At 43.5% G+C, this 12,560-nt stretch overlaps 1 protein-coding gene across 5 annotated transcripts in view; it reads right to left on the bottom strand.

Moving 5' to 3' along the window:
• ZFAND6 (zinc finger AN1-type containing 6) overlaps positions 1-5,916 on the bottom strand; it is a 38,204-nt gene extending 32,288 nt beyond the window's left edge. Inside the window, exons 1-2 of one of the 5 annotated variants that reach the window (XM_042803940.1) lie at positions 5,896-5,916; positions 2,881-2,968 (exon numbers count right to left, since the gene is read on the bottom strand). The gene's annotated coding sequence lies outside the window, so the exon portion shown is untranslated. Of the gene's footprint in view, positions 1-2,880; positions 2,969-5,173; positions 5,306-5,828; positions 5,872-5,895 lie in introns of those variants that run through there. The other 4 variants (XM_042803941.1, XM_032983002.2, XM_042803939.1 and 1 more) reach the window with 4 other exon arrangements.
• Between the last annotated feature and the right edge of the window lie 6,644 nt (positions 5,917-12,560).

Here is a 12,560-nt window from a genome sequence, read left to right as displayed (position 1 = left end):
ACTGGAGCAGCGTGCCTTCCCTTATTTCACCTACTGCCCATACTGAAAAATGGGTATCTGTTTTAACTTTCCTAATGCAGATTAATCAAACCCAAGGCAGTTCAGCACACTGCTTTACTGCAAATACCACCCAACATCAGGAAAATATTTACAGCTAAGTACTCCCTTAAGCTGTGACACATACACCAAAAGAGTATAAAAAACACCTTCAGGAAGGACGTTTAATTCCTCTAAAACAGACAAATAGCACATCTTGTGTTACCATCTATTTTAGATCCAACTATCACACCACAAATCCGAATATGACTGAAAAGCAGCAATTTGTACAGTTGTAAGTATGAAACACGACAAGAACAGAATTAACAAAATTTATGTAACTTCCCCTACAGAACCTAAAATATAAGCTGAAAAAAACAGACCTTAACCCTTGCACCTGAATTCAGCACCCCTGAAGAGTCAGTACTGCTAGAAGCTAATCAGGTCCCCTGAGGATAACTGTGAGGCCATACTTACATGATACCTTTTTGACCAAATGCTATCTAAGCAATCAAACCCAAGAACATAGTTCATGCAAATAAAATACACCAGTAAAGTGTCCTCCAAGTATCTCAGTAACCAATCTTGGAAAGCTTCAGTTTAGAGCACATTAACTTTAAGCCCATAAAAACCACAGCAGAAGTCATGAATCTTACCCACCAAACTGCTTAGTGCCAGAAGAGGACATGACAACTCTAAATTCAGTGTTATTGTTTGAGTACTTTCAAAAGGGGAGGAGAAAACAACCCAAACCAAACACACTACCCCAAAACTTTCCAGCTCTGTATGCTACCACAGAAGTCTAGCCACCTTGTAATTGCAACAGTGACGAAAGGTAAGTTTTATTATCAAACATCCCATACTTCAGCTCATGCTTCTGTTACACAGGCAACTAGCAGCTCCTTATCACTACAAAGGAGAAGTTTCATCCTTTTTTCTCCCCACCTTTCCCCTCCCAGTCACACAGTCTGGCCAACTTCCTCAGCCCAGCTCTGGTGCTCATCAGACCCTTCCATCTGCCTCCCAGTCACTGATCTGGCAGAAATTTGGCCAGCTTCTGATAAGCAAGAGCATGGCTTACCCAGAACATCAGGGCAATGGCAAAGCAGATTCTCCTCCATTCAGCACTGACCTCCTGGATTTGCTTACCTCATCTCATGCAAAAACAAATAAAACCCACAAAACTAGCATAAAAATTAAAAAAAAAAAAAAAAAAAAAATCTGTGAAGAGGGGTTATCTAAACTACGTTCACCATTGACCCTACCTCACTGGACTAGAAATCATAGGTTAACACATCTCATCTAGTTGTTGGGAATCCGGGCATAAAAAAAATTGCTGTTCAAGTTATTATCTGATGCTAAAGGAGACCTAGTGAAACTAGACATTAAAAAGCCTAATTTATAACTCAGTTTCTGCACATAAACCACCAATTTTCCCTGTAAACACAAACATTTTGGTGAAAATGCAGAGGCACCATTTTAAGGTCCAGACTCAAGTTATGCCTTTGCTACTCTTACAATATCTGTAGCAGTGCAGAAAAAAACGAAAATAGCAGATTGCAGCTGCAAGTACATTAAGCAGGGAAGCTTTGACAGCAGTGTAAAAGAGATTTAGTTTGCTGCCACCGAACTCTGCACTGAGGACAGCAACAAGAGAAAGCATCTGACTCTCATTTGACTACTGTAATCATGGAACAGCTAAAAGGCCATTTGTTCTATAATCTTATACATACAGAAGACAGCAAGTTTGGAGGACTTGACAGCTCAAGAGATCAAGAACAGTGCCTTTCATCTTTAAGTCACCAGTTCAGAGACCAGAATAGTAGTGATAAAAAGCCACAAGTGATGGCTGTTCGGGGATTAGATGAAGATGGTTACTTGCTGTCCAGTTCCCAACGGATCAGTGTGAACCACAAGAGCTTTCTTCACAATTTTGCACCTGTTTTCAGTCTTGCATACTTTCACCTCCTGGATCCTGTCCACGTTAATAAGTAGCAAAGCAACTGAACTGCTGCACACACATACTGAACTTGCATTGTAGAAAAGGACTTTACCCTCTGTTTGTCAATTATGTCAGCACTACAGCATGTGCTGAATTTTTCATTATTTTCAACCACTTATAGCTCTTTTAGCTTTTTTATTCTTAGAGATTGTTTTAAAAGTAATATTTAGTTTCCCATTCCTTTTAACACCCTCAGATGCCACAATCCTGTTTATAAACAAGTTATCATATACTTGCTGTACAAGTTATTTTTGGAAATAGATCCATTTTAAAAACACATTAATATAGGAATTTCAGAACTTTGGCATTTGAAAAATGATTTTGAGACATTAGTAATATTTTTTTAATCAAACTTAAACAACATAAACTTCATGATGGCCATGTCTACATAAGGACGGGGGAAAAAGATTCCTTGTGTGATGAAATAAACATTCCTTTTCATATTCTTATACATTCTTCAACACATCAGTGTGCAGTCTCTAGAAAGTCAACAGCAATAGCTCCTTTCCAACCCGACTTTAGTTTTAAAAGTCTGCAGATATACCTGGAATTTCCAGGCCGCAAAGGTAAGATGAAAACAAGTTCAGAGTGTATGTTGACTGAAGGCTCTGGAGTGCAGGTTCGTTGTCCTGCTATGAACACCACTACCACAAGCAGTCTTCTATACAACCCCATCAATACACAGTTCCACAGTCCTTAGTAGCATATTACTTCCTGAGAATGAAGTCGCTGATGAAAAGCCAAGATCCTATAAACTTCAGTATTCTTAGGAGTAACTAGGGAGGCCCTCGCATACAAAGATTTCAACTTGCTATGCCAGGAGTCTAAATAGAACAACATACCAGACTGATGAGATTGCAGTAATCTTGAAGAACTTTGAGATTTCTCTTGCTGCTTTCAATCCAAGATGTACTACTGCAATAATCAAATCTGGAAACAACAAAGAGGTGCACGGGGTAAGTACTAGGTCTTCATCAGAGAGAACTGGTTAGTTGTCTGGACAGCAGTACAGACGCACCAGAAAAACAGATGCTAAAACTTCCAGGGCAATCTCAAACCACCCAAAGCTTAGCTACCCTAAGGACTTAAAGTTCATCCACATGTTAAATTGCAAATGCTGCCTTCTATGTAGGGAATAAGCCGTTAAGAGAATCACTTCCCCCCCACCCCATTATCCCCTGGTGTATAAAATGGCACATCCGTAGCCAGTCTCAATCACTCTCAACAGTTGCCATCTTGGTTTGGTTTTGTTTTGTTGTTTGCTTTTTTTAAATCGGGACATGGAATTATATCTTGCACAGCTGTACCACCAAGGCCTCCAGTGATGGATGGCCACATCACTTGCTTCAGTCAGAGTCCTTGAGAAAGGATCTAAACATTTTAGAAGACTCTCCTTGACATCAGATATCTTGTGGGTGGGGAAAAAAAAAAGTATACTACAGTTTCCACTGAATTCAGCATGCTCCAAGTACATTTATATGTAATCTAGAATATTCTTTATAGCTTAAATCAAGTATCTTGAATGCAAGTCATAGCCCATTCAGTATTTAAAAAAATAAAATAGCTGCATAGCTATTAGCTGCCAAGAAAATGGAGCCAGAAGTTTGTATACTTACAATTCTCTCAGAAATCAGACTGATTAATATAGCTGTTACAAAAGGACATGCTTTCACAGAAACAAGGATTACCTTTATCTGTAACCATAGCAACTTTTCAGTAGTTTGTGTTAAAGCTACTCTCCTTCTGATAACTTGCCACTATCTCATTCAAGCTATTTGTATAAGGTTTTGAATGTGCCATCTGAGGCCATAAAGTAACAAGAAGTGGGAATGTAAACTTACATTCTTAGATCACAGTCTTAAAAGTATATTATGTAACATACAATATTGCTCATTTTTGCCATAAATTCATGATTAGTCGATAAGTAAACTTATTTTAATGTTATTATTTTAATATGATTCATAGTTTTGTAAGCCAAAAAATATTTCAACAGGTATTCTATGAAATATATAGAGGACATAATTTCTTCAGTACTGAAGAATTTCTTCTCCTCTATCTGAAAAGCGGTAAACCCAAGGAATTATGCCACAGACTTTAACATTCAGTTTCATAAAGAACAAAAATCCTCCCAAAACACACTTATTTTGTCCTGAACAAATATATGATGGATCAGAAAAAAGCCAGCCCCCTTGTTCTAGGTTAGGTGATAATTAATATAAAGAACAGGTGTAGGTACCTCAGCACTAGATGAACAAATCGGGCAGAATTCAAAGAGCAAAGCTATAAAAGTTAAAGACGAAACAGGAAAGAGACTGAGGAAGGAATTGACATATTTGCTTCCTCAATTGTTGAGTTACCATCATCCACAGTTCAGAAGAATATTAGCACTCTATGAAAGAAATTATTTAAGATGACATCAAACAAAACCATTTGCTTGGAAGGAGGAGGAAGAGAACAGTTTCTTCTTTATTTTTTTTCCCCTGAAGTTCATGGGGCACCTTATCAAGCTGCACCCTTCTCTCTACAGTGTACACTGTCTGGTACAGTTAAGATGCGAGCACAGATCCTTAGAAGAATGAAAATACTCAGCACACTCTTTACAGCCCGTAACTCATGCAATGGCATCTATTGTAGGACAAGTCTAGACAAACACCGAAGGAATGGACTTCACAACATAACGGTGAGCTTCAAGTCGGTCTGTGCAGGGGGAGAAGCAACCACTGTCGGTTCTGCTGAACGTCTCCACATTACATCAGCGCATTTGTGGAAGCTTCTATATTTTGTTGCTGTTGGCATTGTTATCAGCAGTAAGATAATTAGTGCTTTTTATTTTTTAAGATTCCCCCATCCTAACATCCTGGGGAAACAAGGGTGGATGCCTCCACCTCTTATCTATCAGTCCAGGCGTTTTGCAGAGGCTAAAGGGAGGTAAGTTTGGTTAAATATCGCAGGGTTCCTCAGCGAACGCAAGAGCAGCAACAAAAAGAACTTTTCGTACAATAAAACGCAAAAGGATGACAGCCTATGCAGGCTTAAACCCTTGGTTCAGTTGGAAGGGTGCCACGACCCAAACTACATGTTGCTTCCTGAATACTCCCGTCCCCAACCCGGCCAAAACCGCTGCACTGAACTTACCCGAGGCGCAGACGGGCACCCCGACTGCAGCGGCCACCAACAGCCCCAGCCCGGGGGAAGGCCCCGGCACGGCGGCGAGACGGGGAAGCCCTCCCGCTCCCCGGGCACCGCCGCTCGTTCCAGTCCCATCCCCCACAGAAGCTGGGAGACCCACCGGCCGAGGAAGCCGGCCCCGCCGGCTCTCCCCCCCCCCCCGGCCTCTCCCAGCCAAACTAAAATAACTCCGGGGCCAGGGAGGGAGGGGAGCGGCGGCGCAGGGCTGGCGGCGCGCCGCGGCCCGGCCGGCCGCCTCTCCCCTTCCACCCAAGGACACGAGTACAAACACCTCTGCCCTGGGATGGCTCCTGCGCACGCAGCGAGGAGCTGCCCGACGGGGAGGGTGAGAGGAGGAGGAAGGAACGACCAAAAAAGGGAGAAAAAGAACCCCGGGGCCCTGGGCCCGGCCCGGCCCCACCGCCACCCCGGGCCTGCCGGGTGCGGGGGTCGGCGGAGTAGAGAGTGGTGGAGGGGGGGGGGGTGAGCCTTCCCTTCAGCCCCACCACAACCCCCTACGCTCCCCAGAGACGCCCGGGCGCCGCCGCCCCGCCTGCCCCGCCACAGAAAGGGGCCCCCAGCCCGCCCGCCCCCGGCCCCGGCCCGGCCGCGCTCCGCTCACCTGCCCCCGGGCCCGCCGCGTCCCGCCGCCGCCCGCCCGGCCCCGCCTGGCCCCGCTCGCTCCTCACCAAACTTTTTTTTTCCCCTTTCTCCGTGTTTCCTTGCCCTGAGAGTGACGCGGGCGGGCGCTGATTGGCAGAGCCGAGGAAGGGAGGCCGCGAGGAGGAGGAGGCGGTGCTACGGCCCACGACTAATTATTATAAGGAGACGGCGGCGACGTGAACCACAGAATGCTATTTAAAGGGACAGCGGCCCGTCCCGTGTTTTCCCCCACCACCCCCGGCGCCGCGAATGGCCCGAGGCGAACGCAGGGGCGGGAGCGGGCAGCTACCGCCGGCACCGGGCGGGGCGGGCGCGGGGCCTGGCTCGGCGCGGGGGCCGGCTCCCCTCAGGCTGGTGGCCGGGGCCTGCCGCCGGCCGTTGCGGAGCAGCCCGTGAGGAGATCGCCCCCTCGCACCGCGCGGTCTCCCAGCCTTTCGTCGTCGTCCACTCTCCGCCGCCCAAATAAACTAATTTTGCTGGAAAAATCCTGCGTGGCTGCCTGTTGCCACCCCCCACTGCCCACGGGGGTTTCAGACCCGTGAAGAGGTTTCCTGTCAGTGGGTTGCGCTTGGGTGGGCTCAGGGCGGCTCTGTGGGGTCTGTACAGCCCCCGCGGCCCTCTCACCGCTCACCCGCTTTACAGGCCCTGTAAAAAGTCAGCTGGGGGTTTTCTTGTTATCTACACTATGTCACATGACTTGCTTCTGTTTTTTTTTGTTTTGTTTTGGTTTTGGTTTTTTTTGTTGTTGTTGTTTTGTTTTTTTTTTTTTTCTTCTTTGTGGGGCTCAGAGACAATACACCACAGTTTGGTTTTATATGGAACATTTTCATGTTGCTATTCACAGTCTCGCTTCATGTCACAGGCGGCTGTAAAGTATACCATGAAAGAAGGTTTTAAAGGTGAGATTTAAGGATGATGAGTGACTTGGCAGCTCAAAGCAGATAGGAAGGGAGGACAGGATTCCAGAGAGATGAAACAAGCCAAATAAAAGAGGAATTTTATCTGTGGATAGTGAAGAGGAGCAGGCCAAGACTGGAGGAGCTGCCAGGGTGTGAGCTGCTGAATTTGTAGAGGGTTTTGAAGGAGGAAAAAAAAAGTGAGCAGTTGTGAAGCTCAAGGGAAGCCAAAGAAGCCGAGGATGGGTAAAACATGTTTCCATTTCCCAGGGGAACAGTGAACAGGTTTTAAAATTTTTGGTCTTTTATGAGCAGAGGAACTTGACACTATCCTAAGGAAGGCATTGCAAGAGGACACAAAGATTTCAGTAAAGAAAGTCCAAGCAAACATCTTCCATTGGTAAGAACCCACTATCGTCAACATTGTGAGCCAAGTAGACAGATCCCTAAACCTGGCAAAAGCCCTTAATGGGAAAAAGGCCCCTAATTTTTTTTGTTTTGAGTATCTTGGATCAACACCAGAAAATGCTGGTGCAACCAGCATGGAAGTGCTAACATCGCTTTACAGCTATTTTGGTAAAGATTATTCACTCTTGGCTGTCTTTGCTGATGCAATAAGTCTTCCAAATGCCAGGTTGCATGAACAGAAGATGACCTGCATTGCATGTGGGTATCACAGCATTCCCCACAACATTATTTGGAGCGCTTTCATGGTCTTGGCAGTAATCATAAGGAGCTGTGGGGAGTGATGATCACATTCCTCCGAGCCTCTCCATGATCATCTTTTTTAATATGATTTTTTTGAAACCTTAAATTCTCTTTGATTCAACTCAGACTGCTTTCTTTGTGCCAGGTTTCATCTCATCGTTAGAAATATAGATGCAGAATAGTAGGGTGGAACATTTACTGTGTCTGTTTAGAAAAAAAGACAACTGATTCTTTTGCAGTTGTGAGTAACCAGCACAACAGCTGGCAGTACAGCAGTGGGAATAAAAAGGCAAATGCAAACAGTGAATGAGACAGACACCTCCTGCCAGGAGTTATTGACCAGCAACACATGGTGGAACAAATGTTAAGTTATGGCATCGAATGTCAAGGGGGGGCAGCAGAATGTTCAGATGTGCTTTTCCTCAAGTTGTCTCTTTTCAAGCTTGTCTATTTTCTGATGTGTCAAAATGAGAAAACTCCGTTACAGTAATGCTGGAGTAAGTAGATTTCTTGAAGCATTCAGAATCGGTATATTTGGTATGGGTAGAAGCTGCCACAACTCAAGAGAGGCAAACAATCAGGAAATAAGGAACACAAAGTTTTATGTTATCTTCAGAAAAAGAGCCAATAGTCAAACTGCCTCTGAGGGAGATATTTCATAAACAAGATGGCCAGGCTTATTCTTGGGGTAGAATAAAGGTTGTAGTTAAACATTAAATGTACAACTTGATCCACTGTGAAAGAAAGACATAATATTGAAGAAATAGAGTTCAATTTTCTCATTTGAGGACCTCAAGACTAATAGGCTAAAAAAACCTTGCTGAAATCAAGTAGGATAAGGAAAGAGAGAAGTGTATATTCAGAGAATTGCCTAAGCTGTTAACCTCCCGGAGAAGGGCACCCCTGACTCTGAGAAAGGGTCAGAAGTCAGTTAGAGAACATGGGAAGTCAAAAGTGACCCTGAGCCAGCAGATGAAAGCAGAAGACTGTTTCTGTAGACCACTGCAGAGGAGTTAGAGGCTATTCATCCACCTTCATTGATAGGAATAGTTTTGGTTTTTAAGAGTACACAAATGTTCAGCAGTACATAGGACCACCAGAAGCATATGGATCTTGTCATGCAATGGGATGTTCATCTTCATGGAACAATTTCATTCTACTAGGCATGATTTTGCTTCAACAGAGCAGTCAAAAAGAAGCTCCAGACAGTTAAGTAGGGGATCCTGGTGCAACCTGAAACACCCAGGAGGGAGGTGAAAGGTTTCCCAGCTGTGCCAGTGATTTGATGATGTATGGCAAAATAGAACAACCAGTGAATGTTGCTTCCTCATTTATAACGTCACAACTGAAACAGTGTTTAATCTCCTTGATCTGCATTATTTAGATCTGCCTGCCATATTTTAAGACTCTCATCACCTTGATATCTCAGCACAACTTATTTTCACAGTGTTAAGGGCTATCTATTCAAAAACCTCTTTCGAAAATATTGGGACAAATTTTCCGAAAGGAGGTATTTTTCTAATTTTTTCTCTCTTCTCCCAAATCCATTTAATCTGTCTGCTAACACAGAGGACCTTTTTTCTTTGGTTCCTTTTATGCTTGCTTCTGCTATAGCAGCTTGTTGTTTCTTTTGCTAAAGCTTTAGAACTCACTTGAGATATCATAGTAATGTATTCATTTTGAGGTAGATGTATCTTCAGAGCTGGTAAATAGAAAGTCTTTTATTCACTTCAGTGGGCTCTGGATCAGGTGTTTAGTGCTAACACCATTTCAGTTCTAATCTGGTTGTTTGGGGCCCAGCATGCAGCCCCTGAGACTGCTGAGATTTTTACCATAGGCTTTAATGAAAGAAGAATCAGACCCTATTTCCTGAGAGCCTATAAAAATCCAAAAGACATAGGCACAAGACTTTCTTGAAGAACTGATTCTTAAATTTGATTTCATTTGATTCTGAATCTCACTGGACTTTTTTTCCCCAGCCACTTTGACCTTTGAGATATGCCTAATCCTAACAGGATGATCTGGAGTTTCAGTTACCCAGGCCTACTGGAAACCGGGCCCAGCAGTCTTTTGGCAGTGGCCTTTCAAGAGCAGCAATGCCAGCTCTCTGTTGCAATGCCCACATTCAGAGATCTGTAGAATTAGAGTCCAAATTCTGCTTGTATTTGCAAGCCCAGAACGCCATTGACTTCATGGGGGTAGTAGGATTTTAGCCAGGAGCAGAAATTGGCCCAGGATCTTTTCAGATTCCCTCATGCTTCTGTTTATATGATGCTTTCATCAAGAACTAACAACATGCTTCCTGCTGCATTTTACTTTTAAATTACATAAAGGATATTTACTGTGCTGATGCTACATAGTTTACAAGAAAGATGCACATATGGAAATGAAAAAACACTGATTACCATTAGGATTTCCATCTTTCAGCATTCATTTTCCAAAACAACCCAGGGACTATTTCTTATCAAAAAAATGCACAAACGAAAATCCCATTTCTTGGCATTTATGTATGGCATTCTGGAGTCTTACTCATCAAGTATGCTATGAAAATGGTCAGAATAAAAAAGCCTTGTAATGTGCAAAAAGTTCAATACTCTGCTTTTACTTTCTGTATAGTGGTTTCCCAGGCAGAGAGATGAGTCTATCCCTAAAAGTAATTAATATTTTTCTGCCACTCAAAGGGTGGGAGAAGAGGAGGAGATCTGGGGAAAGCTGAGTGATCACCAAGGACTACATGTGAAAACACAGATAAAGCTTGAGAACAACCGGTGCAAAACTGTAAAAAACAAGCAGGATGCCAAGCAAAGCACGTCAAGACAATGCCCACTGCTGCCTGAAAGCATCCGAGAAGCCAGTGGAGCCAGCTGCCCTGTGCAGAGTGGTGGCACCCGCTTCAGAGCCAGTGGCTCACGAATACTCTTGGAGCTGCAAAAGGGACCCAGGAGCGAACTAGCTGCTCAGTGTCTCTCTTGAGCAGGGAGCAGCGTAGGAGGGAGGTCCTCTACAGAGCAGAGCTCCTGTCTGGTTCTAGTCAGAACTACTGGGCTACTCAGCACCTTTCAAAATGAAGAAGGCTGTTTTGCCACATGGTTACAAGTCTGGGAGCTTCTTTCTAGATAGCCTTGTTTAGAAATCTGGGCTGGGGCCTTTTAAAGCCTTAACGACTCCCTACTTAAGCTTTTAATATCCATGATAAATAGTTCATTGAGCATGGCCTGGTATTCAGAAGAACAGCGTGCCATTGTCATCCTTATGAGTAACTTCAGGCAGAGAAATTATTTCATACCTCTGTACTTTTTCCTCTCCTGAATTTGCTTTGTCTATGTAGATAATAAGGCCTTTCAGGGAAGAAGTGTCTCATGGTATGCATGCCTAGTCATTAACACAGCAAACTCCAGTCTCACTGAGAGCCTCTCTGTGCTCTTCAATCCTACCCCTAACAGTAGCATCTTAATACGTCTGCCTCTCTATATGCTTGCCTTTCAACCCTGATGTAGAAGCAGGGTTTTAGTATTAATTACCATTTAAAACTAAAATCTGGAGTCCTAAATTTTGTAACATGAAAGCATACATATACCATGCTTGCATAAACCCCTGCACAAACAGGTCACTGTACAGAAAGCCCAGAGGCTACCAACTGCTCTGGAGGCCAGGTGCTAGATTGTGAGTATAAAGGGACTAGAGATACTCTAACAGGACAGCAATATTCATTTGGCCACAGAAAAGTCTCCGTGCACACAAGAAAGCTGGCCCTATCTGACTCTGCTCTAGTCGTTGCAATTTAAGGGGAGCAAAGATCCTGTTGTCAGGGCAGGATCCCTTAATAGCAGCGCTCCGTCCGAGGCCTTTAAAAGCTAGCAGAATTTAGTGCATTCCTGAGGGTGCTCTGGGCCAATTTTTGCTTTTGCAACTTTCTATTGCCTGCACTGCATGTAGCAGAGCTCTTAACTCATATTGTGTTGCTGGATTCTTGGATTCAGAGGGCTGTTCTGTGTAAATAATCTTGGTGCCTGGGCACATCCTGGTGACTAGAAAGCAAACAGTATGCTCGAAGCGTCTGTCAAGGATCTAGATACAAATGTTCCAAATGACAAAAATGTCTGTTCATCTGTCTACCTGCCTGCTTAGGAATGCCAAAAGCACCAGACTACAACAGGTTTGATGCTCCTGTTTGTACTGTTACTGTCCATCTGACCTTGCTATTTCAGATAGCCTATCTGTCAGTGCCAGAGAAATCTGCTGCAACAACAGAGGGAGTATCTGGTGTCAGTATTCTCCAGCTCCTTGAGGGAATTACCTCATTAGATATGCTAAAACATCGCTTTGATTGCTTATAAGCAAGCCATTTGTTTTGCAAAAATCTCCAAGCAGTTATTCACTCCTTGTAAAATTATAACGCCTGAAGTCTTTTTCTCAAGCAGTCTTGGAAACTGAAATGACTTGAAATTTGCAGCCAATAAAAAGTTTTACAGCAAAGCATATCTGATCAGTGTTTCCTTAAGTGAGACATTTAATCCTCTTTGCCAAAATGTCATCAGATTTTGGTGGATTTAAAAACAATAAAATGTTTTACTAGAAAAAGTAATAAACCAGGACATTTCTATATCTTCACAGATGTTCATAATGCATTTGAGATTTTGTATGCTTTCTTTAGGAAATTTGGAGCTGAGGATTTTAATATACCTGGAGTACATACTTTTGTCCCGTAATATCCAAGTATTTTGTCATGATCAGCTTTGAGCTTTCTTATAAACTTTGATAGGGGACATCAAGCTAAAATGGGATGACTGCTGTCCTGGTATTCTACCTTAGGAAAGAAGCCTATTGGAAGATTGATAACTGTGTCTGCTTTTGGGCAGTACCTTTCATTCAAGCATCCTAAAGCAATCACAGAAATCCCCAAGTCTTCCTAGTCAGAAATAAGACACAGCCTTACTGCTTTTCTGAAGTGTACTTTATTTGTCGTTATATCATATCAGGAGGGACAGAGTCTATCCATCTCTCACCTCCATGCTGACAGTTTCCCAGGGAATTGCTAGTGAACACAGGTTACAGACCACGCTCCCTGCACTCTCTAGATAAGGAGA

This window comes from Tyto alba, unplaced genomic scaffold (assembly GCF_018691265.1).
Source record: "Tyto alba isolate M040663 unplaced genomic scaffold, T.alba_DEE_v4.0 Super-Scaffold_41, whole genome shotgun sequence".
Lineage (NCBI taxonomy): Eukaryota > Metazoa > Chordata > Aves > Strigiformes > Tytonidae > Tyto > Tyto alba.
Note: the sequence above shows the minus strand (reverse complement) of the source record. Positions and strands in the feature narration are given on the sequence as shown.